This window comes from Anopheles maculipalpis, chromosome 2RL, assembly GCF_943734695.1.
Source record: "Anopheles maculipalpis chromosome 2RL, idAnoMacuDA_375_x, whole genome shotgun sequence".
In the NCBI taxonomy this organism is placed as follows: Eukaryota; Metazoa; Arthropoda; class Insecta; order Diptera; family Culicidae; genus Anopheles; species Anopheles maculipalpis.
Window position 1 is genome coordinate 26,590,325 of NC_064871.1, and position 22,660 is coordinate 26,612,984.

The following is a 22,660-nucleotide window of genomic DNA, read 5'->3' on the forward strand; positions in this document are numbered from 1 at the left end:
TGTCGTGATCTTCTGCTGTGACATTCGATGAGGACTTTGTATGAGAAAATGTACCCTAACGCCTAAAGGTATGTGATAGATAAGATGTAAGATAAAAGGTTTTACTTACCATACTCCAAGAAATTCACGACAAGCTGACCCGCCCGATAAGGCTAACCTATCAGAAAAAGAAGAACATTGTGGGAGTATGAGTGGCATTGCTTATACAGATTTATCATCTATTTTTAGCTTTGAAGAGATTTTAGACTATTCTATGTTGATTGTTTTATAATGTGAATCCAGCAGACAATAATTACTGGATAGTGATTAATTTTTTATACAATCCTGCAGCTTCTTGTTCTGCAGAAAAAAACTATATAAAAATAATTATTTATTTATTTACAATTAATTATAACGGTGCATTGCCGTATTGTCAATATAAAAATAATTATAATAACCCCACATTATCTTCAACTCATTAATTAAAATACACAAAGGCTGATGATAATGATAATTGATAATTATGCAAATCAAGAGAAAGTACTTTCCAAGGTTATCCAGCCAACGAAGAAGAACCTTACATTTTCCAACCAAAAATCGCCACACAATCTCATTTAAGATCGATAACAATATATTGATAAGAATTCTATGAAAGGGCCACCTTTCCTCCACATTTCCTGCTTTTTTTTACCTATTCAACTGCACAAGAATAAAAAAACATGCTCCGATACGGTGCTGCCAGTCTTTATTGCTCTTCTCATTCTGCTAGCAGTAGTGTAATGCTACTCGTTTCAGAAATCTACGAGATCGAACCATTCTTGACGTAAGCTATCGCCTACAGTGGGCTCAAAATGGTTAGTTAGCGAATACCGCACCACCACCGCCACGATGTATGTGGTGTAGAAGCGGGAGGATTTAGTTTTATTTCTATTATGAAAACATTTTCCCACTCCAAAAAGGAATCTTGTCTCGGAATTCCTATCCAACTCTCCGCTTTGCTCTCCAACCATATCCCAGTACAGGGTCTGAAAGGAAAGTTTATACCTTCAAGCTCGAGAGCTCCCACCAGGAAAGCAAGATCTATGCCGGGGTTTGTTTCTTCGTTTCGTTAGCTAGAGTAGCTGTGCATTCCGGCTTTGGAGGCAGGAGCAGGAAAAAATCCCGGTGCTCCATCGCAAGGAGAGGCCGGTATAGTGAAGAAGAAAAACAAGAGGCAAAACTATGCACACAATAACAAGCAACCCAAGCACATGGGCGGCTCAGTTTCCGTTACTAGTTTTCTTCACATTAACCTAGGCTTCTGGTACCGATCCGGCTCGCACGGTAACTTACGGCGGGTACGGCAACTAGTAGTGCAAGGTGGGATGGTAAGATAAACATATCAGCGATGAAACTTTCGCGACGTGAAGATGTATCTTTTCCTCCCGAGAGTTTCCGGGCCACTTCTGCCGCTTCCTACCCGCCGCGCTCGATGTCGGTTGAGTATGTTGTTTTTCTTTCGCAATTTTTAGTTTTTTTTTTTTTTGTTGTAGCAACGGTTTTGCTTGCAATCCACTCAATTTGCCAACTAGGGAGGTGAAGGGGAATGAAAAAAGAGGAGTTGGAACGAAGTACAGTGCAGTGCGATGAAGTGAGGAAGCGAAAAGTGCAGGATATGGACATTCTTTATTCAACTCTCAACAGCCACAATGCCACGTGAGCTCGAAGGTAGGAATGGAGCATAACAAATGGATGTCGACCATTGCGGTTACTTCGAACAGGGAAGATAGACCATTAATTTTAACGGCTATTGATGAATGGTAAGAGGAACTGTGTGGTTTCAGCAGTGGACGGCAAAGTTTGAGTGGAATGACTTTTTTATGAATATTTTCAGATTTATCAATCTTATTCTTACTTTTCGCAATACAATTTCTTGAGTATTATAAACATTTTGTTTATAAGATAGACGGTTCTGTGTACGAGGGATGTGTGAGGATGGTATTTGATATCCATCTGTAAAAGATCGGCTCTATTTGCGCTCAACCACACAGCATTATACATTAAAACACTACATATTAAATACCAAGGGACAGTGCGGTGGAAAATACGTTTGCGGCACCGATACATACGACAAACGATCCTGTTCTGCCGTGGATCCAACTATGTGTCATCGATGATTCTTACAGGCCATTCGAAGCCCAGGTCCTTCCGATGGTATAGACGACAGCAGCGCCGGTTTTTACACGGCACGACCGTGGTAAAATCCTATCGCTCGCCGTGAGGACTGACTAATCAACTACGTGGTATCGGAGAGTCTAGTAAGCCATTCGATGGCCGGCGTGCTCTAGAAAATCATTAAGCCAAGAAGAAGAAGCTATTTGATGGCCAACTTGACTTCATAGAACGATATGCCAACAATAAAACTTAAATACCAGACCACAAATGATACGGAAAAAATGATCACGATCGTGTTACCGTACATGAAATCGTATTGGTTGCCAACTGTCACATTACTATCGAGTGAGTAAACATCTCCAATTGAACACCCTGACGACGCGAACGCAACTAGAACATTCACATACCAGATGTAGAGATTGTACTGATTGAACGAACAATTTGTATAGCATTGGACATGCATTATACTCTGCAAAGTGAAGTAATTCACATTCACAAGAACAAAAAATGGAGCGGTGGCGTTCAAACATCTGCAAATAAGGCTGAGATATTGTATGCTAGACGAGACGGTTGGACAGTCGAAATGACTTCTAAAGTCAGTGATTAATGTAGCGATCTTAGCTTGCCCGATGCGATTTCGTCTGGATACGGCGAGCCTTTAGACAAAGGGCCCATTTATACTATTATTTCTACTAACAAATTATAGCACCAGCTTCTAATAGACACACTCATACTAACGGCAGTTTGAAGACCACTGAAATAGAATGTCCACGCGTTTCAGCCGCATGACGCCTTTAAGCCATTTCTTTTGCACTTTTTACTGTTGAAACCGTCATCGTTGGTAGCGCACTGATTCTGTGTGTTGAAAACGACGGCCATATCCGTCCTGTTTGTTGCGAAGTGTGCCGTGGCAGTATGAAGATCTCCGCAGGCACTTCCTTCCTTCATTTTAGTACATCATCCCAGTCAACTAGCCGGCCATCACTCCATATCCAGCAAGAAGCGAGGAATATACACATAATCAATCTCAATTATTTTTTATGCTGCTTATTCCATTATGAACCGAAGCGCGCGCACTGGCCGTCGTCTGACTGTCGTCCACAGTCTACAGGCTTCATTTAGCCCGTATTCATCACCGGGTTTTGTGGTGAGCGCGGTGGTGAAAGGAAATCCATCCTCGATAAGACCGGACCGGATGATGATCGGTCAGATGGAGTGGTGTTCGGGGCTGCTGGAGGTAGTTGCTGTTGGCTTCATTTTTGCATCGAATTACTCGTGGCTCACTCAGGCTAGTCTGCTGTTATTGTTTTTCCTCCCGCACACCGTACCCCCGAGGCCGCTGATGCTTGTCGTGCTTTTTTCACTTTTCTGCGGTGCAATCAAAGGCGGCGGCGATACCGTGCGCTGCTGATTTTCTGTTGCTTTTTTTCCTGCTGTTTTGCTCTCCTGTTTTGCCGCTATTCTCAAGGAGCTTGTTTGCGCAGACCAATCAACAAGCATGGTAAAGAAGCGACAGCAACAACAAAAAAGGGAAGCTTGAAACGTCTCGCTGCATCGTTACATCGTTTGTTCGGATCGTCCCGGTGCTCAGCATGTGGCCCTCGCCCGCGCCTCGCCTATTCATGTGATTGCTTGTGGATGAAGAAAATGAACATTTTCCACGAGTAAGTTGAATGCACAAGGCAAGCAAAAGCACCATTCCTTCTGCCGGCTGACAGCGTCTAGTTGCAGCGAGCCGGAAAAGCTGCCACACTGGGCAAACTCCCTCCGGGGGTAAGAAACGATTGTTTTCGGAATTTGTACCACTTGTCCCTTTAACACACGCAAGCACACACACACACACACACACAGATGGAGCAGCGGACACACCTAGACTGGGACAGGATTCAAATCAGGTTCGATTCACAAGCTGTTGGTACATTTCCCTTCGAAACATGCTTATTTTGTTTGTAAGGTATTAAGAGAAAACTTACACATTCGAGCAGTGTAATGCATCCTTATATCCCCCCTATGATGTGTTCCGTGTCTCACCATCCTCCGAATCCTCACAAAACCCACTCAACCGAACCTTTTTCCGTTTCTTGGTTCCGAGTGCCGAGCCTCGCGCGAATGCAGCGCGCAATATTCATTACTCAAAATGATTAATGCTTTCCATCATTATTCGCAGCACACTCTCACCAACCGACGCGGCGGCACTCGGCCGCAAGACAAATGACGACTCTTGTCCGGACAGCATCGCACAATTAGTTACATTTCACGCTCCAGCGTTGTTAGCCTCATGGTTTGGCCGCCAGCCCAGTGAAGGCTGTATCGTCATATTTATGGTTTAACTTCTTGTTTGCAGCGTGTAATTTTTCCTATTTTTCTTCTTGCTTTCTACTCTTCTACTACTACTTTCTGATAGTTTTGTGAGTAGCTTTACGATGCCGTTAACCCGGTCGTCTTTATTGTGCAGGTGCGATTTACATTTCTTGTGTAAATGGTAAACGCGACTGGTTTAACTAATGAAGATTTCCTGTATGTTAATTAACTTTCAAACTATATTTTTTATCGGTTCAAATGAGCATTTGGTCTGAATGTGTTAATTTTTCATTTGATTTTTTCACCATCCTATGAATATTTCTTTTTTAGATGGAAATATTTACTATTTAAAAAAAAATTTTTAAAATTTTAAAATTTTAAATGATACAAAACGATAAAAATATAAATTTATCATGCGACACAGAAGAAATTATGTTATGAAACTCGCCACAAACCTTTCTTGAGCTTCACTGAACCGCTTAACCTACCATGCTGAGCATAAACCCTACCCCGATCCGTGCCGTTTCTCTACGATGTCCATTCCATTCATCACTGTCATCACCGATTGGCCTCGGGGGTAAGGATCGGCAACCGATTGTGCAACCGTTCCCTTGCGGTAGCGACCGAATCACACAGTTGATGGACGAACACACACTGGATGACGTGGTTGCCCCATCTTTTGCGCCCTAGAGTTCGAGCCCCATTTTCCTGATCTGATATGATTATGATCGGAGGTCCAGTCGAATTGTGTAAGAATTGCTTCATTAACCGAACGACCGAAGGGTACAGTCTAGCGTTGGGGCTGTCCAATCGTGCACGGGCCCGAAACCCGGATTGGCGCACAATTATGCAAACTAAACACATACAGAGAACACGCACATGCTTCCCAATGGCTAACCCTTTGGAGATTTGTGTGAGAACACTGACCAGCTGTACGATAAATCACACCAATGGCAAATGTGAGTTCAAAAGCACGGAACCAGAGCTCGCAAACGCCGCATACAAACACAGCGTTGAATGTTAAAACAGTGACAAACACATCAGCAAAACAGGACAAGTAGGATCGGGGAAAGCAGCTCCTTACTGCCTGGGGAAAGCGTCCGTTTTTCCCTTTGCGTGCGGTTGCGGTAAAGGAACGATCGAACTATAGGGCCGCTACCCATCACACACGGCCCGGTTGAAGGGAACGAAAACTTTTAACCTAGATCACTTGCTCGACACCCACCACCTGGAGCCGTGGAGCAATATTTCCACCCCTTGGGACAAGTTTTCCCCAGGAAGTTTTCCAGCTTGAAGGATGTTTTCTTTTGGCCGGGCGAATGCAGATGGTGGTGCGTTTATTTAAGCCATAACTCAACATCACCATCTGCCGGATGATGGTGGTTTCAATAATTTTCTCCCCATCGGAAACACACGCGAGGGAATAAACGACCCATGCTCACAATGAAAATGGAATGCTAATGTAGACGATCCGCAACCGTTGTACATTTGCTCATTTTGTTCGCGTTTGGGGACGAGCATTCCGAAGCAAGCAAAAAGGAAAAACACACACCCAAGCAGATTGTCCTGACCGCTTGACTAGGTGCTGCTGCATTTAAATTTCCCAATTTGGCGATGGCGGGTTCCGGACACTGAAGGAACCGGCTCCCAAGGTGGCTTAAGTACTACCGAAACCAAAGTCCAAAACCAAGGGGAGAGATCCTCACCCATAATCGTATCAATTCGTTCAAATGGCTCATTCGTTTCCTCGCTGTCGGCACAAATTGGTCACCAAACGATGTGATGCCGTCCGCCATCATCGTTGCTGTCAGCGGCATCATCGTTTCGGCTCACCCATCGCCCTCCCCCTACACCACACCACACGGGCTACCGTAGCGTAACTAGCCATTGTGTGCCGAACTGTTCGGAAGCGCGGAAAAATAAAGCCATAAGCACGGGATTTGCTGCTGAAGTAAATGGTAATAAACGTAACAGAATTGATGTCCTGCCGTTTCCTTCCCCGGCGAAACAATAACTTCCTTTCCTTGCGCTTACCCACCCAACCAGCTTCCTTCATCTGCCATATCGTGGTTCTGCCTGTCCAAAATTGCCCACTGCTACTGCCACGGTCTACATGTATACATCCTCTTGTGAAGAAACAAAATTAAGGTACGGTGTAGCAAGACGAGAAAACTACCAGGCGTCTCCATGAACAAACAATCTCATCTCATCTCACGCGGTAAGCGAGAGAGACACTGAAAAGGCAGCTCGGGACCAACTCACCCATGCTCACTACCCATTTGCGGAGCGAAACGAGCAATTCCCACGCCATTACGTCACGCAATGCATCCCGTGCATATATACACGCGTATGTGTACGGTTCCCCGGTACGGACGCGAACCATCCCTTGGGGAGTGATTGCAGTGATTTCTGGGCCCGTTTCCTGTTAGCAACCACCCTGCTAGTCGTGCATGAGTGTTTGTGTTTGTGTGAGTGTAGTAAACAAACAGCTGAGCTACGGCTGAGCGTCTCGGAGTGAGTGCGGTACTCAGTTGCAGCGGTGAGAAATTTTAGTTTCTCCAGTACACGACGGGAGTGTCTCGTGGTGAGTGATCCCGAGAGCACGTGGAATTGTTCGTGAAGCGAGTCTCAGCATTACCGTGCTGCGTAAGTGTTATTTGTGTGCTTGTGTTTCAGGCATTCAAATGGCGGTTGAAATTTGCATCTGCCTTATCAGCATATCTTTTTTTCTTCCTCGCGTTCCATTTCAACGTTCTCCGCGGCTGTGGGCGCCACTGTCGATCTATCGGCCGTGCTGGAAAGATAATCGAAGTCGATTGGCAATAATAAAAAGGCCAGGATTACTACACTACATTTAGCGGGAACGACAGCGATGAATACGCGATGGTAAAGGCGCAAAATGGCTAAGGAGTGGAATTTTAAAAACATAAACAGCTTTCGAAGTACCACCTGCAGATAAGCTTGAAGGTCATACTGTCACTTTCTTTTTGGGAAGAGGGGAAAAAGCTAGGCACTTGTGATAAAACCCCTTTTTTGCACAAGTTTACTGTTACGGTACACAAGCTAGACATGCAGATTTTTATGTTAAATCGTTGCCAGTGTAAGTTACAGTTTCAATTTGTATAACAACGGGCAGTGAATGACAATATTACGTACTAAATCTATTGAAGCATGGACAAATTAAATATTTTTTACGAAATCCAGCATTTATATAATTACCACACTAAATTTGGTTAAGTACCTACAAAGTTTAATTCCTACAAAGTATTAAAAATATATTTTATTTTAATTTTTTAACTTATTAACATATTGATCATCCAGCAGAAATTGCCTCCAAAACATAACAAACATGAAACTTAAACACTTAAACAACTTCACATGGATCCAGGAAACTAATTATTAGACATTAAAAAAAACAAATAAACAGTAACGAGCACCAAGGAGAAATTTTCAAACGAGATGTCTTAAACCATTTAGAAGTTAATTTTGTATTCGTACCATTTTTGCATAACGCTGCACAATTTTTCTTCAAAATAATGTTCTTCTTTGCATACATATAAGGATTTTCTTCATGAGACAGTCTTCAATTTTATAAAAATTTTAACGGTTTTACAACAATCCAGACACATTGTCTTTTAATAAATCAAAAGTCACATAAGTATTAAATAGTTTGACCATACGGCGTCGTGCCGCTATTATGCTTCATAAAAAATAAACAAGTATTAGGTAGTAGATAAAAAATATTGAAAAATTCAAGGAAGCTTCGTTTATCACTATTAGTAAAGAAATTTGGCTTCGTTGTATTTGCCTTTGATTTCTTTTGCTGGCTTCGAGCACTAACTCCATGTGTTTGCTCATCTGACGTGAGATCTGAGGCTCCTAAAATGCTCCATAATTTTTTCCTCTATCCGCTACTCCACAAACGAGCAAATCACAAAACCTTCGCGAGCGAATCTATATACATAGCAGAGCTAACAGGAGAGTGTACGATGGTGAGAGAACATACACTGTCGAGAACGTGAGAGAGCAATGCATAAGAGAGTGTCAACAAATTGGGTACGAGCAGATTGCGTACCTTAACGACCGGATGAAGAGTAAAATCTGAGCCAAATAAACGAAATCCAAAAAGGCACAAAAAAGAATCGCTTCACCCCCTTTTACTGATTCTACTATCACTCTCACGCTCTCATGTTGTATCAGCTACGGTCTTCCACCCCTGAAAAACCACGCGGTTCACCTATTCGCTCTCACTTTGCATGGGAGAAAAACGTGAACGAACCAACCCGCCAATCACATAGCAAGGGTGAGTTTGAAATTCGCACAGGACTCACATCGAAGCACCCAGCGGCAGCAGCATCCAGGGCAAAAATTGGTCACCATCGATTTCAGTCAGGTGTAGTCTGCGTTGCGAACTGGTCGGAAGTGTTCTGCCTTTTGCTCTCCACCAGCGGTTTTCCATTTAGTGAGTCCTTTTTTTTTGTGTGTGTGTTTTTCAATCTGAAGTGCAAAAGAGTGTGTGAGCAAGTACAAAATATTCAGCAGCGAAAAAGAAAAGAAACGAAGAAAAAACGCAAGAAAAGCCCCTAGATACGGTGTTCGGTGAAGCTGTTCGCAATCGTTCACAACCTCCGATTCTTAGTCAGCAGATTTAGTTTCGTGGTTTCGTGTGCTCTGTGCATGTGTGTGTGTGTATTTGTGAATGTTTTTGTATCCGAGCATGGGGCATCAACGTCGCCAGTCAGCGCGAATTGTTGGGTGGTGGTGCTGAAGTTTTCCGAACTGGAGCAAACAAGATCTGGAACGCTTGGGTGCGTTTCCAACGCCCCTTTCCAATCGGGGACGGTGGCCAGTTTCTCTGTGCAGTCAAAGCCACTACACACCTACCGTTGCTTCGCAGTAGTAATCCCGTAAAAACACTCGCACTGCTCTCGGAATGCAAAATGAAAAAAAGGGTCAACGGGCAACAGAAGGTTTTCGAGGATGGGTTTGCTGAAGGATAGAAGTGGGCGAGCAACAGCAGCAGTAGTAGCATAACCGAAAAGAAAAATCCGTCAAAAATTGACAGCGAGAGAGAAGCAGAGAGCAGCAGCACAGCACCAAAGCCATGTACGGGGTTTTTGTTTGCGTTTGCGAGTGTGATAGCGGTACAGTCGTGTACGTAGGAGTGCCCTTTTGCCGTGTTTTGTCGGAAATAGATAACATACAAAGAAGAAAAAAAAGGAGGAGAAATTGACGGTCTTTCATCGAACGATGTTGAGCGATTTCTAAAAGCCCATTTACTTCACTGATCAAAGATCAAAGCCAGCGGTGCGACCCGAAAAGAACCTCGACCTTTTGCTGTTCGATGTTGAAGTAGCGATCCTAGAAACAAAAAAACCAAACGAACCAGATAGAATTTACCCCAAAAATGCGTCTTTCCATTGGCATTCGGTGTGTGTGTGTGATTCCGATGTTTTGTGGTGGGCACCACTGCTCCTCACAGTCCTACCACAAACAGTAAAGTTTGGCCCCCCTTCCCCGGTCCAGCCATTTTCATTACATTCCTATGCTTGCGTTTTCGGACCGTCGACGCGTATTCATACACGCGGGATAGCAAACGGTCACGGTGGAACAAAAACAGAAGAAAAAGATAACTAGATCACAACAATTTCTTACTTTATATGAGCTGAGTGATCGGTATGAGGATGAAAAGGTATCTCTAAACATAATGGAAATCCGGGCAGAAGAAAGCAAAACTTGCGGCAGGATTTTTGGGGAAAACGGCCAAACGGCAAAAGTAATGGGAAAATAATTTTACCATTTCCCGGATGAAATTCTTGCGTGAAAGATGTGCCTGTGTGTGTGTGCAAAGTTGCATGGTTTTTTCTATGGTTCATAGATAAGATAAGAGCAAGATTAAAATACTTTTGTCAATAGTTTAAATGTTTTAAGTGAGAATATGTATTGATCCATTTCTTTTTTTGTGCATTTTTGGACATTTTTCCTAATTGAACTTTTGCTATGTAGCTTGAAATGTTGTCCTGTTATTTCTATTATTATTAAACAGGCAATTCTGAGCTTAGAGTCAGTAACTATACAGCAGCAGTCAGTAGGTTGAGGAAGGTTGAATGTTTTACTTTGCCCTATTTGATTTTCTCGTCTGGATATAGCAAAAAGCAACCAACAGGACGATATTGAGGTTCAATCTATCTCGTTAAAAACTTGGCTGTGATTAAGCTCTCCAAAGCCAAAACTTAAAGTGTCACATTTTTATCTTATAATCCCTTCGCCTTCGTCAGCATCGTATAAAACCCGCTCCAATAAGGCAGGAAATGCTCGAAAACGACCCCACAAACAACGTGGAACGACACAAGCGGAGTGATTTTTCATTAACTGCCTGATAAATGCCGTGACTAGCTACGGTACCAGGTGACACGGTGCTCTTCGATCGGATATCGGAATTCACTTTTGTGACGACCGCGTTTTCGGTACGGCCCTCCCGTAAGGCGTCGATAGTTGTTGTGAAAGAATATGTGCACGTGAAAAAAAAGTGTGTGAGTGTTTGTGTGCTTGAAGGGGCTTTTAAAGTCTGGTATCCGGAATCCGACGGTAAGCAGCAACGAAACCTTCCTTCGATCGACCGACCGAATACGTTGAAAATTTATCGATACACAAACCGTAAACCACGGCTGTTGAAGTAAAAGTGAAGCAGTGAACGAGAGAGAAAGCAGTGATTAGGAGAAAGAGAGAAGGACGCGTCTGGCGGTAAAGAGTCAACGGTTGGGAAGTAGAAAAACGGAAAACCTATAAACGCAACCAAAGAAATTACATCTTCCAGGTAAGCGAGATCAATCTCTACCTTTTCAACCTATCCTTTAGTGCAGGGGGGAATAGAAAATAAGGAATAGTAACATTATAAAAAAATAGTATGAAAACAGCCATGAAAGACCAGGCGTCTCCATGGCAAATAGCACGTTGCGAGAAACATTCCGACAGTGACCGCAATCGGTAGGAAAAAACTTTCCCCACAGTACAGCCAATGCTCGAGTGGTTTTCGGAATGAAAAGTGAAGTCACAAAACAATTGCCCCAACGTCTTCTCGATGTGTGTATGCATGAGTGTACGTATGATGGGAGGGGAGTTGCGTTATTTAATGATGCCGCTAGAGAGCCGGACTGCGATAGAACACACTGTTTGGTGTGTGTCAGCCAGCAGCGTTCCATCCATACAGAGCAATGGGTACAATCACACACGGCACTTTAACGTAACCAAAAAGGGGTAGACTTTTGAGTTTGCTTGCATTTATATAGGGGTTTTATCAGAAGCATTTTTTGCGCTTCTCCCCACACTCTACCCTTGTGTACTGCTAGCCCATCCACCACCGCGACCCAATTACCATATGCTGGTCGCTGGTAGGAAACGTACCCTCTCACTCTCTATTGCGCTAGCACGCGGCCCTACCGAAAGGTGTTAAAATATAAAACTTTAAACATTTCATCCCTATCCAACGGTAAGCTCTAGGCTAAGATGGTAAGCTTACAGTCCGTTAGACACATGGAAAAAAGGGGTTTGCTGATGAGGTTTTACAGCAAAAACAAAGCGACAGCGGAATGAAAGCGATAAGAACCCGAAGCAAAAACAAACAAACATAAAAATGAATGACACACATACACAGGACAACCAAACGGCAGGAATCCTTCTCGTTTTTCACTCGGTTGAAAAGCACATTTTTTTTCATCGTGCTGTTTGACGTAAGAAATAAGGCCAGTATATGCAAAACACCATCACCCCACCACGGACGATGGACGATCATCGCCATCAAGAGATGCTGTGTTTGTGCGTATGTGTTTGTAAGGGGATGAAGAGCAAGAAAAGCTTCCAAAGCGTGTAGCAGCGGGGCAGTAGTACCGTGCTAGTCCACCAACACCAGTAAACAACGTTATCAACAACCAACAACAATCCGGTTACGAACGACACAACTACAGAAGCCTTCAAACGAACCATCCATGCTGCTTGGATGCTGCAACGACGAACCACGCAGCGTTCAAACGCCCAAACCGAACCCCGGCGAGCTTTTCCTCTCTCACGCTGTTTACTGCTTTCTCCAAATTACTCTCTCTCTCTCTCTCCGGTTGTTTTTCGTTGCCTTTCTCCTTGCAAGTGAGATTGCTCCGTATTGTTTTGTACGTAATAACGAGAGAGAGAGAGAGAGAGAGAGAGAGAGAGAGAGAGAGCAAAAACGAAACGGAGTTGTTTATGTGAATGTATGATGTGCTCGCACTGTACGCTTTCACTTCTACAATGCGTGCTGTACGTTGTAAGAGCAAAGACACACACTGAGCAACATTGAGGAAGGGACAAGGCACAATTCCCATTTCCCTATCATCTGTGAGCACGCAAATCCCTTCAATTCCATCTGAAGGATGACACTGGCTACGGTTGTATTAGGGTGTGTTGTATGCGAGTACGAAGGCAGTGACTAACACACAGCTACAGAGGTATGAGCGTGCTTCAATATGTAACGGTAGTGTAACATTCTCATCCTTCATATTTTTCCCGCACCAAACCATGGCGAAGCCAAACGGTGGCGTGCGTGTCGAGAAAATTGAGCTATTCTCCTTCTCTGTTTCGCTGAAGAAACACAGTTAAAGAAGCATCGAAGGGACAGAACGGACTCATCACCGCGAGTTCTTCTACCTGGCACACCAACACTTGCACACGCAACCATAGAGCTGTTTGCCATGGTGACGGTTTTATAACAGCTCGATACGGTACGCTTATTTGACCTTTTTTCATTTTTCATGTTTTTTTTTTACGTATTAATAGCTATATTATTCACAAACGAAAGTGGAAGACAATAATGTGCAGTTCAAGAACTGTGTTTGGGGAAAGCAAAATGAATATCGCGCAAAAACAATTCATCATTCCAGCAGCAGCGGTGGAATAGAAATCACGGAAAATCTCATTCGATAATCCGTGGAAATATGATTGAGTGTACCAGTTCCCGGTGATGGTCGCTTTCATTGCCGTGCAAGGGAAACAGCTGCACACCATTTGCTTTCCCTCTCACTTTACAACATCCGTCTATCTATTTTCCCCCCGCCGTGCCTAGCGCTTTCGGTTGGGGGACGAGAAAATCTGAACCTTACCACCGATCGTAGTAGGAGGGTGGAGTAATTAAAAATCAATTTTCCATCCATCCTCTGTCGAGAGTTGGTGGGTAACAAATACACGCGTACATCCAGATAGAGCTTAGCGGTTCAAACAGGAGCAATGAATAGGAAAAAAAACGTCCACAGACATACACACGCACACAGACAACGTCATCAGCATCCCATCCCAAGCTCTTGATTCGAAAGCACAACAGATAAGAACAGGGAAGAAGAAGCACGACACCAAATAAACCAATTGATAAACGAGAGAACTCACTATAACACTGAATGTGTAAGCGAGAGAGAGAGAGAGTGAGTAGGAGCTAAGGAGCAAAAGAGACCGAGAATGATAAAATGATTTTTCCAAATGCGTACGAGTGAAAGAGAATGAGAAAGAGAAAAATAAAAAGAAAGAGAGAGAGAGAGAGAGAGAGAGAGAGAGAGAGAGTAAAGGAGGGCAGGATATTTTTATTGTTGTTATTGCTGTTGCCGACGACGACAATGTTGTGAAATGGCAATAAATAAATACTATCGCATTCACACGAGCCAACGCATACAAATACATACACGCACACACACACACTTACAAAGCTAAATGTTCATGACGCACACACCCCATCAGCAAGGCAAAAGCGATTGATAGCGAAATCCATCATAAACATAGCAAAAGGTTCTTCCTCTTGCCTTGCTTCTATACTACATATACTTTTTTGCTTTGACGACAACACGTCCACCCCAAAAGCTGAAGCTTGGTTTCTAGTCTAGGCTAGAGAAAATGGCTGCTGCTGCTGCCTCTGGTTTGCATTCGGGTAGACACGGGTGGGAAAACAACCGTGGAACATCCGGGCGAGGTAAAAATCACGGCTACCCATGGCAACCTACCTACTCCCAATACATCCATCCGCTATGTGGTTGTGTTAGGGCAAAAAGCCTGACTACGCGCGTGTGGCGGAATGTGCTGTTGCTCGTCGTGCCACATCGTGCTGCTTCGTGGAAGCCCCTTGTTGCTGTAGTACCGCTGATGAGAGGATACGCTACGTCGATGGGTAATAATGTTGCCCTAGCATGTATACCGTCACCTCCTGGCGCGGCTTCCGGTACACTTAGCGATCCGGCCGTCGATGTCGCATGTGTCGAGGCCAATGAATGTTCCGCTGCTGGTGTGACTGATTCCTATTTCTCTGCAAAACACCCAAACCCCAACACCCTCGGTCAATTTGTCATCAAAAAGTGATCACTTGGGTGTGTCCGCTCGGGTGGACGAAGCTGGTGCGGGTTCGACTGGGGCAAAACGGTGGCAAATCTCTGATGTTGATGTTTTCGCATAAGGATTAGAGCGGATTTTAGCAGAACGAAGGATGGATTGGTCCCCAAGCACAAGCACAACGTGCACCGCTACTGACTGCTCTTCGTCCGAAGGAGAAGCACAATTTGATGGAGAGATGATTTTTGGTTCGTGGCAAGCGGTGAGCGTGTAGGGAAATGTATTTTGCACGGAAAGCCTACTATCATCGTTTTATGGACATGGCTTTAGAAAGAGTTATCTTTTTCTCAGCCCTCTCCTAAGGACCGGAAAAGTGCTTTGTACTATTATTTCGAAATTTACATTCCTTTGAGAACACTAAAACAAATATTTTTATCCTTTTTTGTACGAAGCTTCACGTAAGGGACGATACACGAATCAGGGGGGTTTTTTTTATTATTGCTCTGTTCCGTACCAACTCGTTCTGGTCATTTAAAAAAAGGTTCAGAGGCTGTCTATCAAAACCAGGAACATCATCATTCAATAGTATTAATCATCTTGACATGCAGAGAAGACATCTTGATTTTTTTCCTATAAAATTCAATTTATGGGCGAGTATGAAGTTGCCTATGCAGTACATTTAAAAGAATAGAGAACAACACTAAGAATAGAGGAGACGAGTCGAGGCAAGGCCGAATACCTTCAGTGAATTCTATCGGAATACTGTAGCAGGATGTCCTAGCACTAGATGCAATTCCAAAAAATCAAAATTAACTACGACTTTACAAATTAACAATTTTTTCGAGAATAGAACTACAAACTTTGGGAGGGTCAGGCCAGGAAGGGATTGCCCAGTGGTTTAGGCGACAGCGGCGCAAGCCAGGACCGTGGTTCAAATCCCATACGGACTGTTCCCCCAGTTGTGAGGATTGACTATCTAACTTCGTGGTATTGGCAAGTCTAGTAAGCCATTTCCGATGGCCGGCGTGACCTAGAAGGTCGTTAAGCCAAGAAAAAGAAGACTTTGAGAGAACATAGAGGCAAGAATTACAATCCACCAACATTAAAGCTTTGTTCGGCTGCTGAGTTTCGTGCTAGAAATTCTGTAAAGTTTATGCCGTTTTTCCTATTATTATATTATGATCCCAAAAAATAGTTTGTAGTTGGTGAAAAACTGTCATTACTTTATGTACATATTTTTTTAAATTTATTAGAAATTTTTTTTTTTTATTTATCTCTGAGACGACGGCTCATTGCATCATGTAAGATTATCTCTCATTACGGTACATTCTTGTGCAGGAACTTAAACTTATTGAAATAAAATAAAAACAGTTTGTCTTTAGATTCGATTGAAACTGATGATTCACGGCACACAAAAAAACAGAATGAATTGATTGATTTCTCATGACTCAGCAGGAGTTCGATTCGTAATTTTCTCAGATCTACACGATCTGAGAAAATAAATACTACACGAAAGTAAAGTTTTTCAATAAAAGATATCGCAAAAAACAACAAAAACACATTTTTCCCTTTCAATAAATCCCCAATCCCAATTAGATAAGATGTTTTTTTTTTACAAAATGTAAATGCTGCACACAACCCACTCCGTCCGATTGTGTTTGACCAATTCGAAAACACCACCTACGCTTAACAGTACGAAATGATACAAAACACTCTACGAAAAATGGAGTTAATCATTCAAAATTCTTTATCACCATCACAATATCAATTTATTCGTTCGTTCCTCACAATCTACTACAGATTAACTGCAAAGCGAGGATGGGATGGAAGGAAATCGGGTGAAACATATCGACGAAATTTTCAAAACAGAACCATGCTCTGCTGTCTCACGTAAATTCACCCGACAAAATGTATTAGAACGCTAAGTGACAGGTGTCAGAAGACGGATCCGATCGGGACATACAACACCAGGGAGGGGAAATACCCCTTTGGCAGACTGTGTTTTCCTGGTCCGCATTATCGCGTCTTGTGGGTGACGGGAAGCGCTCGACAATTTTTGCCACTTTCTTTTACCACTTTTTCTTACCCTAAAAGCTGGTTTGGTGACGAGATCTGGTTCGGTACTACATTTCTGAGGCAATTTTTTTTTTGTTTTTTTTTTTTGCTTCTGTTTATGTGTCTCCTCTCATCAGCCAGTTGTGCTCTTGTGTGTACTTGCTCAGGGGTGGTGCACAAAACCACTTGCGATCGATTCGTCGCCTTGCAGAAGAGATTGGCCCGTCGCCAAAGTGTCTGCAAGCCGTTGAGACAGGCTGTAAAATTGCACACCAGCGAGAAGGTCTCACACATTGCGCGCACCGACGGAAACGTAACGAGCCGGCGGTCCTCCTGCACGCCAGTAATGCAGTAATGGTCATCGCTGCCATCCGTTGTCTCCATGAGATCAGCGATCTGCACTAACCTATATATTTCTTGACCATCTTCTTACGCCCGACAACAACTTACGCCGATAACAAAAACACATACAGAGACGGGCAAAGGTTTTCAGAGATTTGTAGACAGCGCTAAGACAGGCAGATGTATGGGAGGGTGTCAGTTCGGGACGTGACTCTCTGATGTTGATTGGGTTATTAATAAGCACTATTTTCGAACACTTAGCGGAAGTATGTCCACCACCATCACAGATCGCTTGTGTTTGAATGCGTTTGGTCGTTGTCACGGGATTAGTCAAACGAACATCTAGAACTAACGCAGCGCAGCATAACGAGAAGCGTGAGAGGAAGAATGGACGACAGGGATACAGATTAAATTAATTATGCCGGGTGGGAAAAGGAAGGTGATGCCCACCCGATGGGAAATCCGCACCATGTGGTGTTGATGTGTTTGCGAGAAAGCGACTCAGCTGAATGATTATCGTGCAGTTCAGCGGGGGACGGCGTTCGATGAAATTTTATCAAGCACAGTGTAACTGTCCGCCCGTGGGAGCGTGTGTGGAGTTTAATGCCGAATTAAGTCATCTAATGCAATCGAGCCCGTGTGCATTATGCTGGCGCGTACTGAAATAAAACCGTTCACCGCTTTAATGCAAATGCTTTGAGCCCGCGGTAAGGCTTAAGTGCTTTTCGCTAATTAACTATACTATCGATCCAGCATAATCGGTCGGTGTAGGGGTGGGCTGCAGGTGAACACTAGAAGGATAAAACTCAATTCCATTTAGTAAATTTAATTTTCAAACTCAAGTTCGTTCAACCGTGGCGCGTTCAACGAGTAGTGCACTTTCTCCGGTGCGTTAGGACGATCCGACATCCGTGCGACCGAATGTGCGACATTTTCCGTTGACTGTCCGCCGACACTCACTGGTGGTGGTGCTAAAAATACTGCCCTAACCCCGAGGAGAAAACACCGGCAAAGATCAGCCAACCCGCCAATGCGGTGATGTGAATCTGTCTTTTAAAAATAGTTCAACTCAACTTCATCAAAAATGGTTCCATCGTTTTGGCCGTGGGTTGCGTTTTTTTTTTCTCTCTCTCTCTCTCTCTCTCTCTGGTGCGATTGGTATGGATGGAACCTGCAACGGTTAGCTGTGTTTATCCAGTAACCGCAACAATAACAATGTTTTTTTTTACTTCGAGATGTTTTGCTTGAGTAAGATAATGCAAGGAAATGATTATAAAAGCGCACTACGTTGTACCGTTTGTCCGAGAGGGACTAGAGGAATTACCGATGCGTGGGAAAAAAGAAAATGAGTTTTTCCGCCAATTTTCTTACCAGCTAATGGGACATAAACATTCGTTGTTTGGTTTAGTGGTAGAAACGCGCAACGGACAATATATCCACAAACGAAAGTAAAGAAAAACAACAGAAAAAATGCAGAATTATATTGGTGATGGATTTGTTGGTCACATTGCATCGGTTTAATAATTTTCTTTTGTCGGTGACTTTGTTTTGATTCGATTTGTATGTGCAGCACCCACACAGCGATAACACGAAATAACGAAATTTACGTTAGTAAAATTAAAAAATAACAAACTCTGCACACAATTACATAGCTGTTTGATTCTTTTTGAGGATGGTGGAATTCGGTGAAATTTTGGTAGAAACCGTACCGCTTACAGTAAAAGAATTAGATTTAGCGCCAGCAGCCCAAAAAAGTAAAATGAGATCAAAGGATATTATTTACTTTCCAAGAAAGATAAAAAAGGACACTGAAATTAATACGGCAAAGAACCATCGTATGGGAAATAAATAAAAAATACTGAAATTAATTTATTTATTATAGAACGCATATTTATTTATTTACACATTTTTCGCTTTCAATGTGATTATGTAAATTTAATCGAGAGAATTGAGCAATAAATAGAATTTAATTGTAGTGGTTTAGTCAGAGCAATACGGTCAAACCACTTTTATTTTATTGATTTATAATTAATTATGTCGGAACAATGCCGTATTATCAACACCACTTGAGACGACCAATTTATATAAACATAACATAACACACGGCATTTCTTCCTTATTCTTTACCTCTCTCTTATCGATTAAAAAAAAACGATCGGATGCCACGCAAGGAGTATTTTTCATGTCAAGAATAAAAGCAAGGATAAACGAGTAATCATAGTTGTACAAATAACTAAATCAATAAACGAATATTGGCATGTTCATTTCATAAAACCCAATTAATCACAATTTTAAGTGAAAAAATCAAATTAAATGTTGCTTCATTCAATTTTCGATTCCAAAATCAATTTGCTATTTATAACCTTTTCCAACCTTTAACATAACATTATTTCATGATATTAGTATCGAGAAATATAGAAAAAAAAGGATGAAACTTATTAAAATTTGACAATTCAAAGGTATACATGTTATGAAGCTACATAGCGAAAATTATTAATCTAAAATTAATTAAACGCAAGGACGAGTGATTCAATAGCTGAGACGTTAGTCGGTTTTTACTCGGCAGAAGACCTTTTTGTACATAGGACTGACAACCCACAAAACAGGTATGATCAAGTCGAGCGACGCCAGCAGTAGCAGGTCAAGGTAGTAGAGTCAAAGACGAAAATGATTCTCCCATAAAAGCTGTAAAATTGAGATGCCTTACGCGACCGATCTGCCCAAATAGTATTTCTGTTGACCACACCTACGGGCTGAGTTTACATGTTTTGGTTTAACTTTTGTATGATTGCTCGAATGTTTGGCAGCAACCAGCAAATTAATTGTTATATGAGATAATCGAAAACCAAACAGTACATTGCATTTTTGAATGTTGTTTCACATTCATTAGCCCAATGAAGAAAGAGGTTTTTAGTTATCTGAACTGAAACTGAACTTACAGTGTAATACCTCATCCGACAAATTGAGTAGCGAACTTCAGCAACGCTAATAATTTAGATGGAATTATAGTTCACAACAAAACGAGTGAAACAAACACATAACAATCTCACCGAGCGCCTAGCCTCGGCTAGCGCAACTAGCCAATCCAATTTATTCTAAGTAATGATCCCGAGAATAAAGCAGTAAATACGCAATTTGAAAAAAATCCCCAGTGTAAACAAAACGACACCAAAGCGTGCAGTGAGAATTCTAATTTCAAGCTTAAATTTATGGCCTTTCTAATTTAAAACGACAGTGGGGGAAAAAACCAATTTCCTCTCACACCGGTGGCGCTATGACGAAAGTTGAGGGAAAATTGTTTTCACGAGAAATATTTAAAACACCATTAAATTGTTTCACCCTAAAGGTGTGCCAACGAGTTGAGTTGGCTGAGGGTGTTGGAGAGCGACTTGTTTTTCACACACATGTCATAAAAACATTCGGTGAACGGCGCTCCCCATACACCTACGGAAATAGCAGATTTGGGCGCTAGAAGAAAAATGGTGATTCTTTTTTATGAATCTAATACACCCGCATACACAGGACGTCCTATCAATGAAGGTTCGGTGGCTAATGCCGCGAATTCTGCATCCGTTCGTAAATCAACCCCAGGGTTTCTTTTATGAGCGAACTTCAAAGAAAAACACCTATTTTTCTCTTTTCGCACACTTCCATCCGCACACGGAACGCACCGACGTAATCAATCTTTCATTCGGTTAATGACTTCTTTTTTACGGCACAGTTCTGATATGGTTTACGCTTTTGTGCCATTTTTTCGACCGATTTAATGATCAAACTTCGTGCGAAAACAAAGAAGTTTTGCCTGCAAATGTGATACTTTCGCCACGGAGCGAACAATGAAGGGTCCCACTTTGCTATTTATAACGTTTGGTAATGGTTGCATTCGCTCCCACACTTTTTTTTGGTGGCTGCGTGTTTTTTTTTTCCTTTTTGAAGCTTAATTCATTAACGAGAATTATAACTGACGAGCGCCATTGTAATATCCGTTTTGTGCCGCATACCATATCTAAACGCAATAAAACACAGCGAAAGTAACAAGCGGTAGCAACGAACCAAAAAAAAAAGCGTATCCCACACTCCTTTCCCAACACCTGGTGACCAACCTTTAAACAACATGGATAATAATCTAGCGAACATAAAAACAACACACCTCTCAGCCTCAGCCACGGTTCCGTTTCATCTTCCAAACCTAACCCCAAAAACACGCGTTCGGTACATTTATAGGCAGACATTCATCATCCTCTTACTGAAAGGTAGTTTGGCCACTCGCTAAAAGGTTGCGCCGTACAAAGCGCAACGCACGGCACCAGCGTGCCGAGAATCGCGCCATCATTAACCGGTGGTGCCGCTCGCCAGTCGGTGGATGGTTTTTAACGCACCATCCGCTCGGCACGGTAGCGAAAGCAGAGTCGTAGCATAGCAAAAACCACAGCCTAATTAACAACGCACCTTATCAACTCCGGTGCCGCCGCATAGTCAGAGGCGCCAAAGTTCAATGGTGACGAACGTTGGCGAACGCGTAACATAAAGCGTAACATTATCGGTCTCCTGCCGATGGTGCCGCTCTGGTGCGGGTTGCAAACAATCGCAACCCGATACCCGAACAATCCTTTATAATGTGCTTCATAATTGTTCCACCATCGGTTGAGCAATTTATTTGATTTATTAACGGCCACACGATGTAAAGCGCGGAAGGCTACCGGTTTGCCTTCCACCCTAACCACGGACGGCAGTTTATCTTGTGGCTCTCGGTTCACCAGCGCGTTCCTCCATCTTTTCACCTTTCTTCGCTCGTAGCCGGTTGACAGTTCGTGATCCTTTCCTCCCTTCCACGGTCGCGAGTGTCCTGCCAAGATTCTACCTTCCGAAACTGTATACAAATTGACGAAGGTGGTGCACGCGCGTGAACGAGCTGCTTCGCTTTCGGAAAATGATCGCTAATTTGCTTCACCTATTATGGAGCTTCACCACCGTTCCGCAAAGCTTTCCTCCCGAAACAACCACCCGTTCCTTACCGTGGTTGAAGCTAAAGCGATAGGCGTGCCCCCGGTCGCTACGCACCTCATAAATTAGTCACACCAATCTTCGTTCGGGTGTGGTGCTGTTTGGTATGGTGGTGGGTGACGTTGGTTTTGCCCCCTCTTGCCGGCATTGATACCCGGAAGTTTCGGTAACATGCTTTCGCTTAAAAACGTTATAGAACAAGGGGCACAAATGGTACAGGTTACTATAGATCGTAACATCATTCTGCTCACGGTGATGACGGTAGCAGTGGCGCCCACCTAATGGAGGCAAGATTTGGCTTAATGTTTACATTTCAATCATTTCACGTCTTGATGAGAACAGAACACGAATTTAAGGGAGAAGAAGAAACCCCCGTTACACACACGCCCAGGTGGTGCGAAACGATAACGATGACTTCTTCGATCGTAATCGGAAATGCGGTACCGGGCGCCTCCATCAATTTCGACTACTTGATGGAGGCGCCTGGTCG

At 43.0% G+C, this 22,660-nt stretch overlaps 1 protein-coding gene across 12 annotated transcripts in view; it reads left to right on the plus strand.

Moving 5' to 3' along the window:
• Positions 1–11,195: 11,195 nt before the first annotated feature.
• LOC126557929 (glutamate-gated chloride channel) overlaps positions 11,196–22,660 on the plus strand; it is an 86,060-nt gene continuing 74,595 nt past the window's right edge. For all 12 annotated transcript variants that reach the window (XM_050213846.1, XM_050213852.1, XM_050213848.1 and 9 more), the window contains exon 1: positions 11,196–11,251. The gene's annotated coding sequence lies outside the window, so the exon portion shown is untranslated. The remainder of the gene's footprint in view (positions 11,252–22,660) is intronic.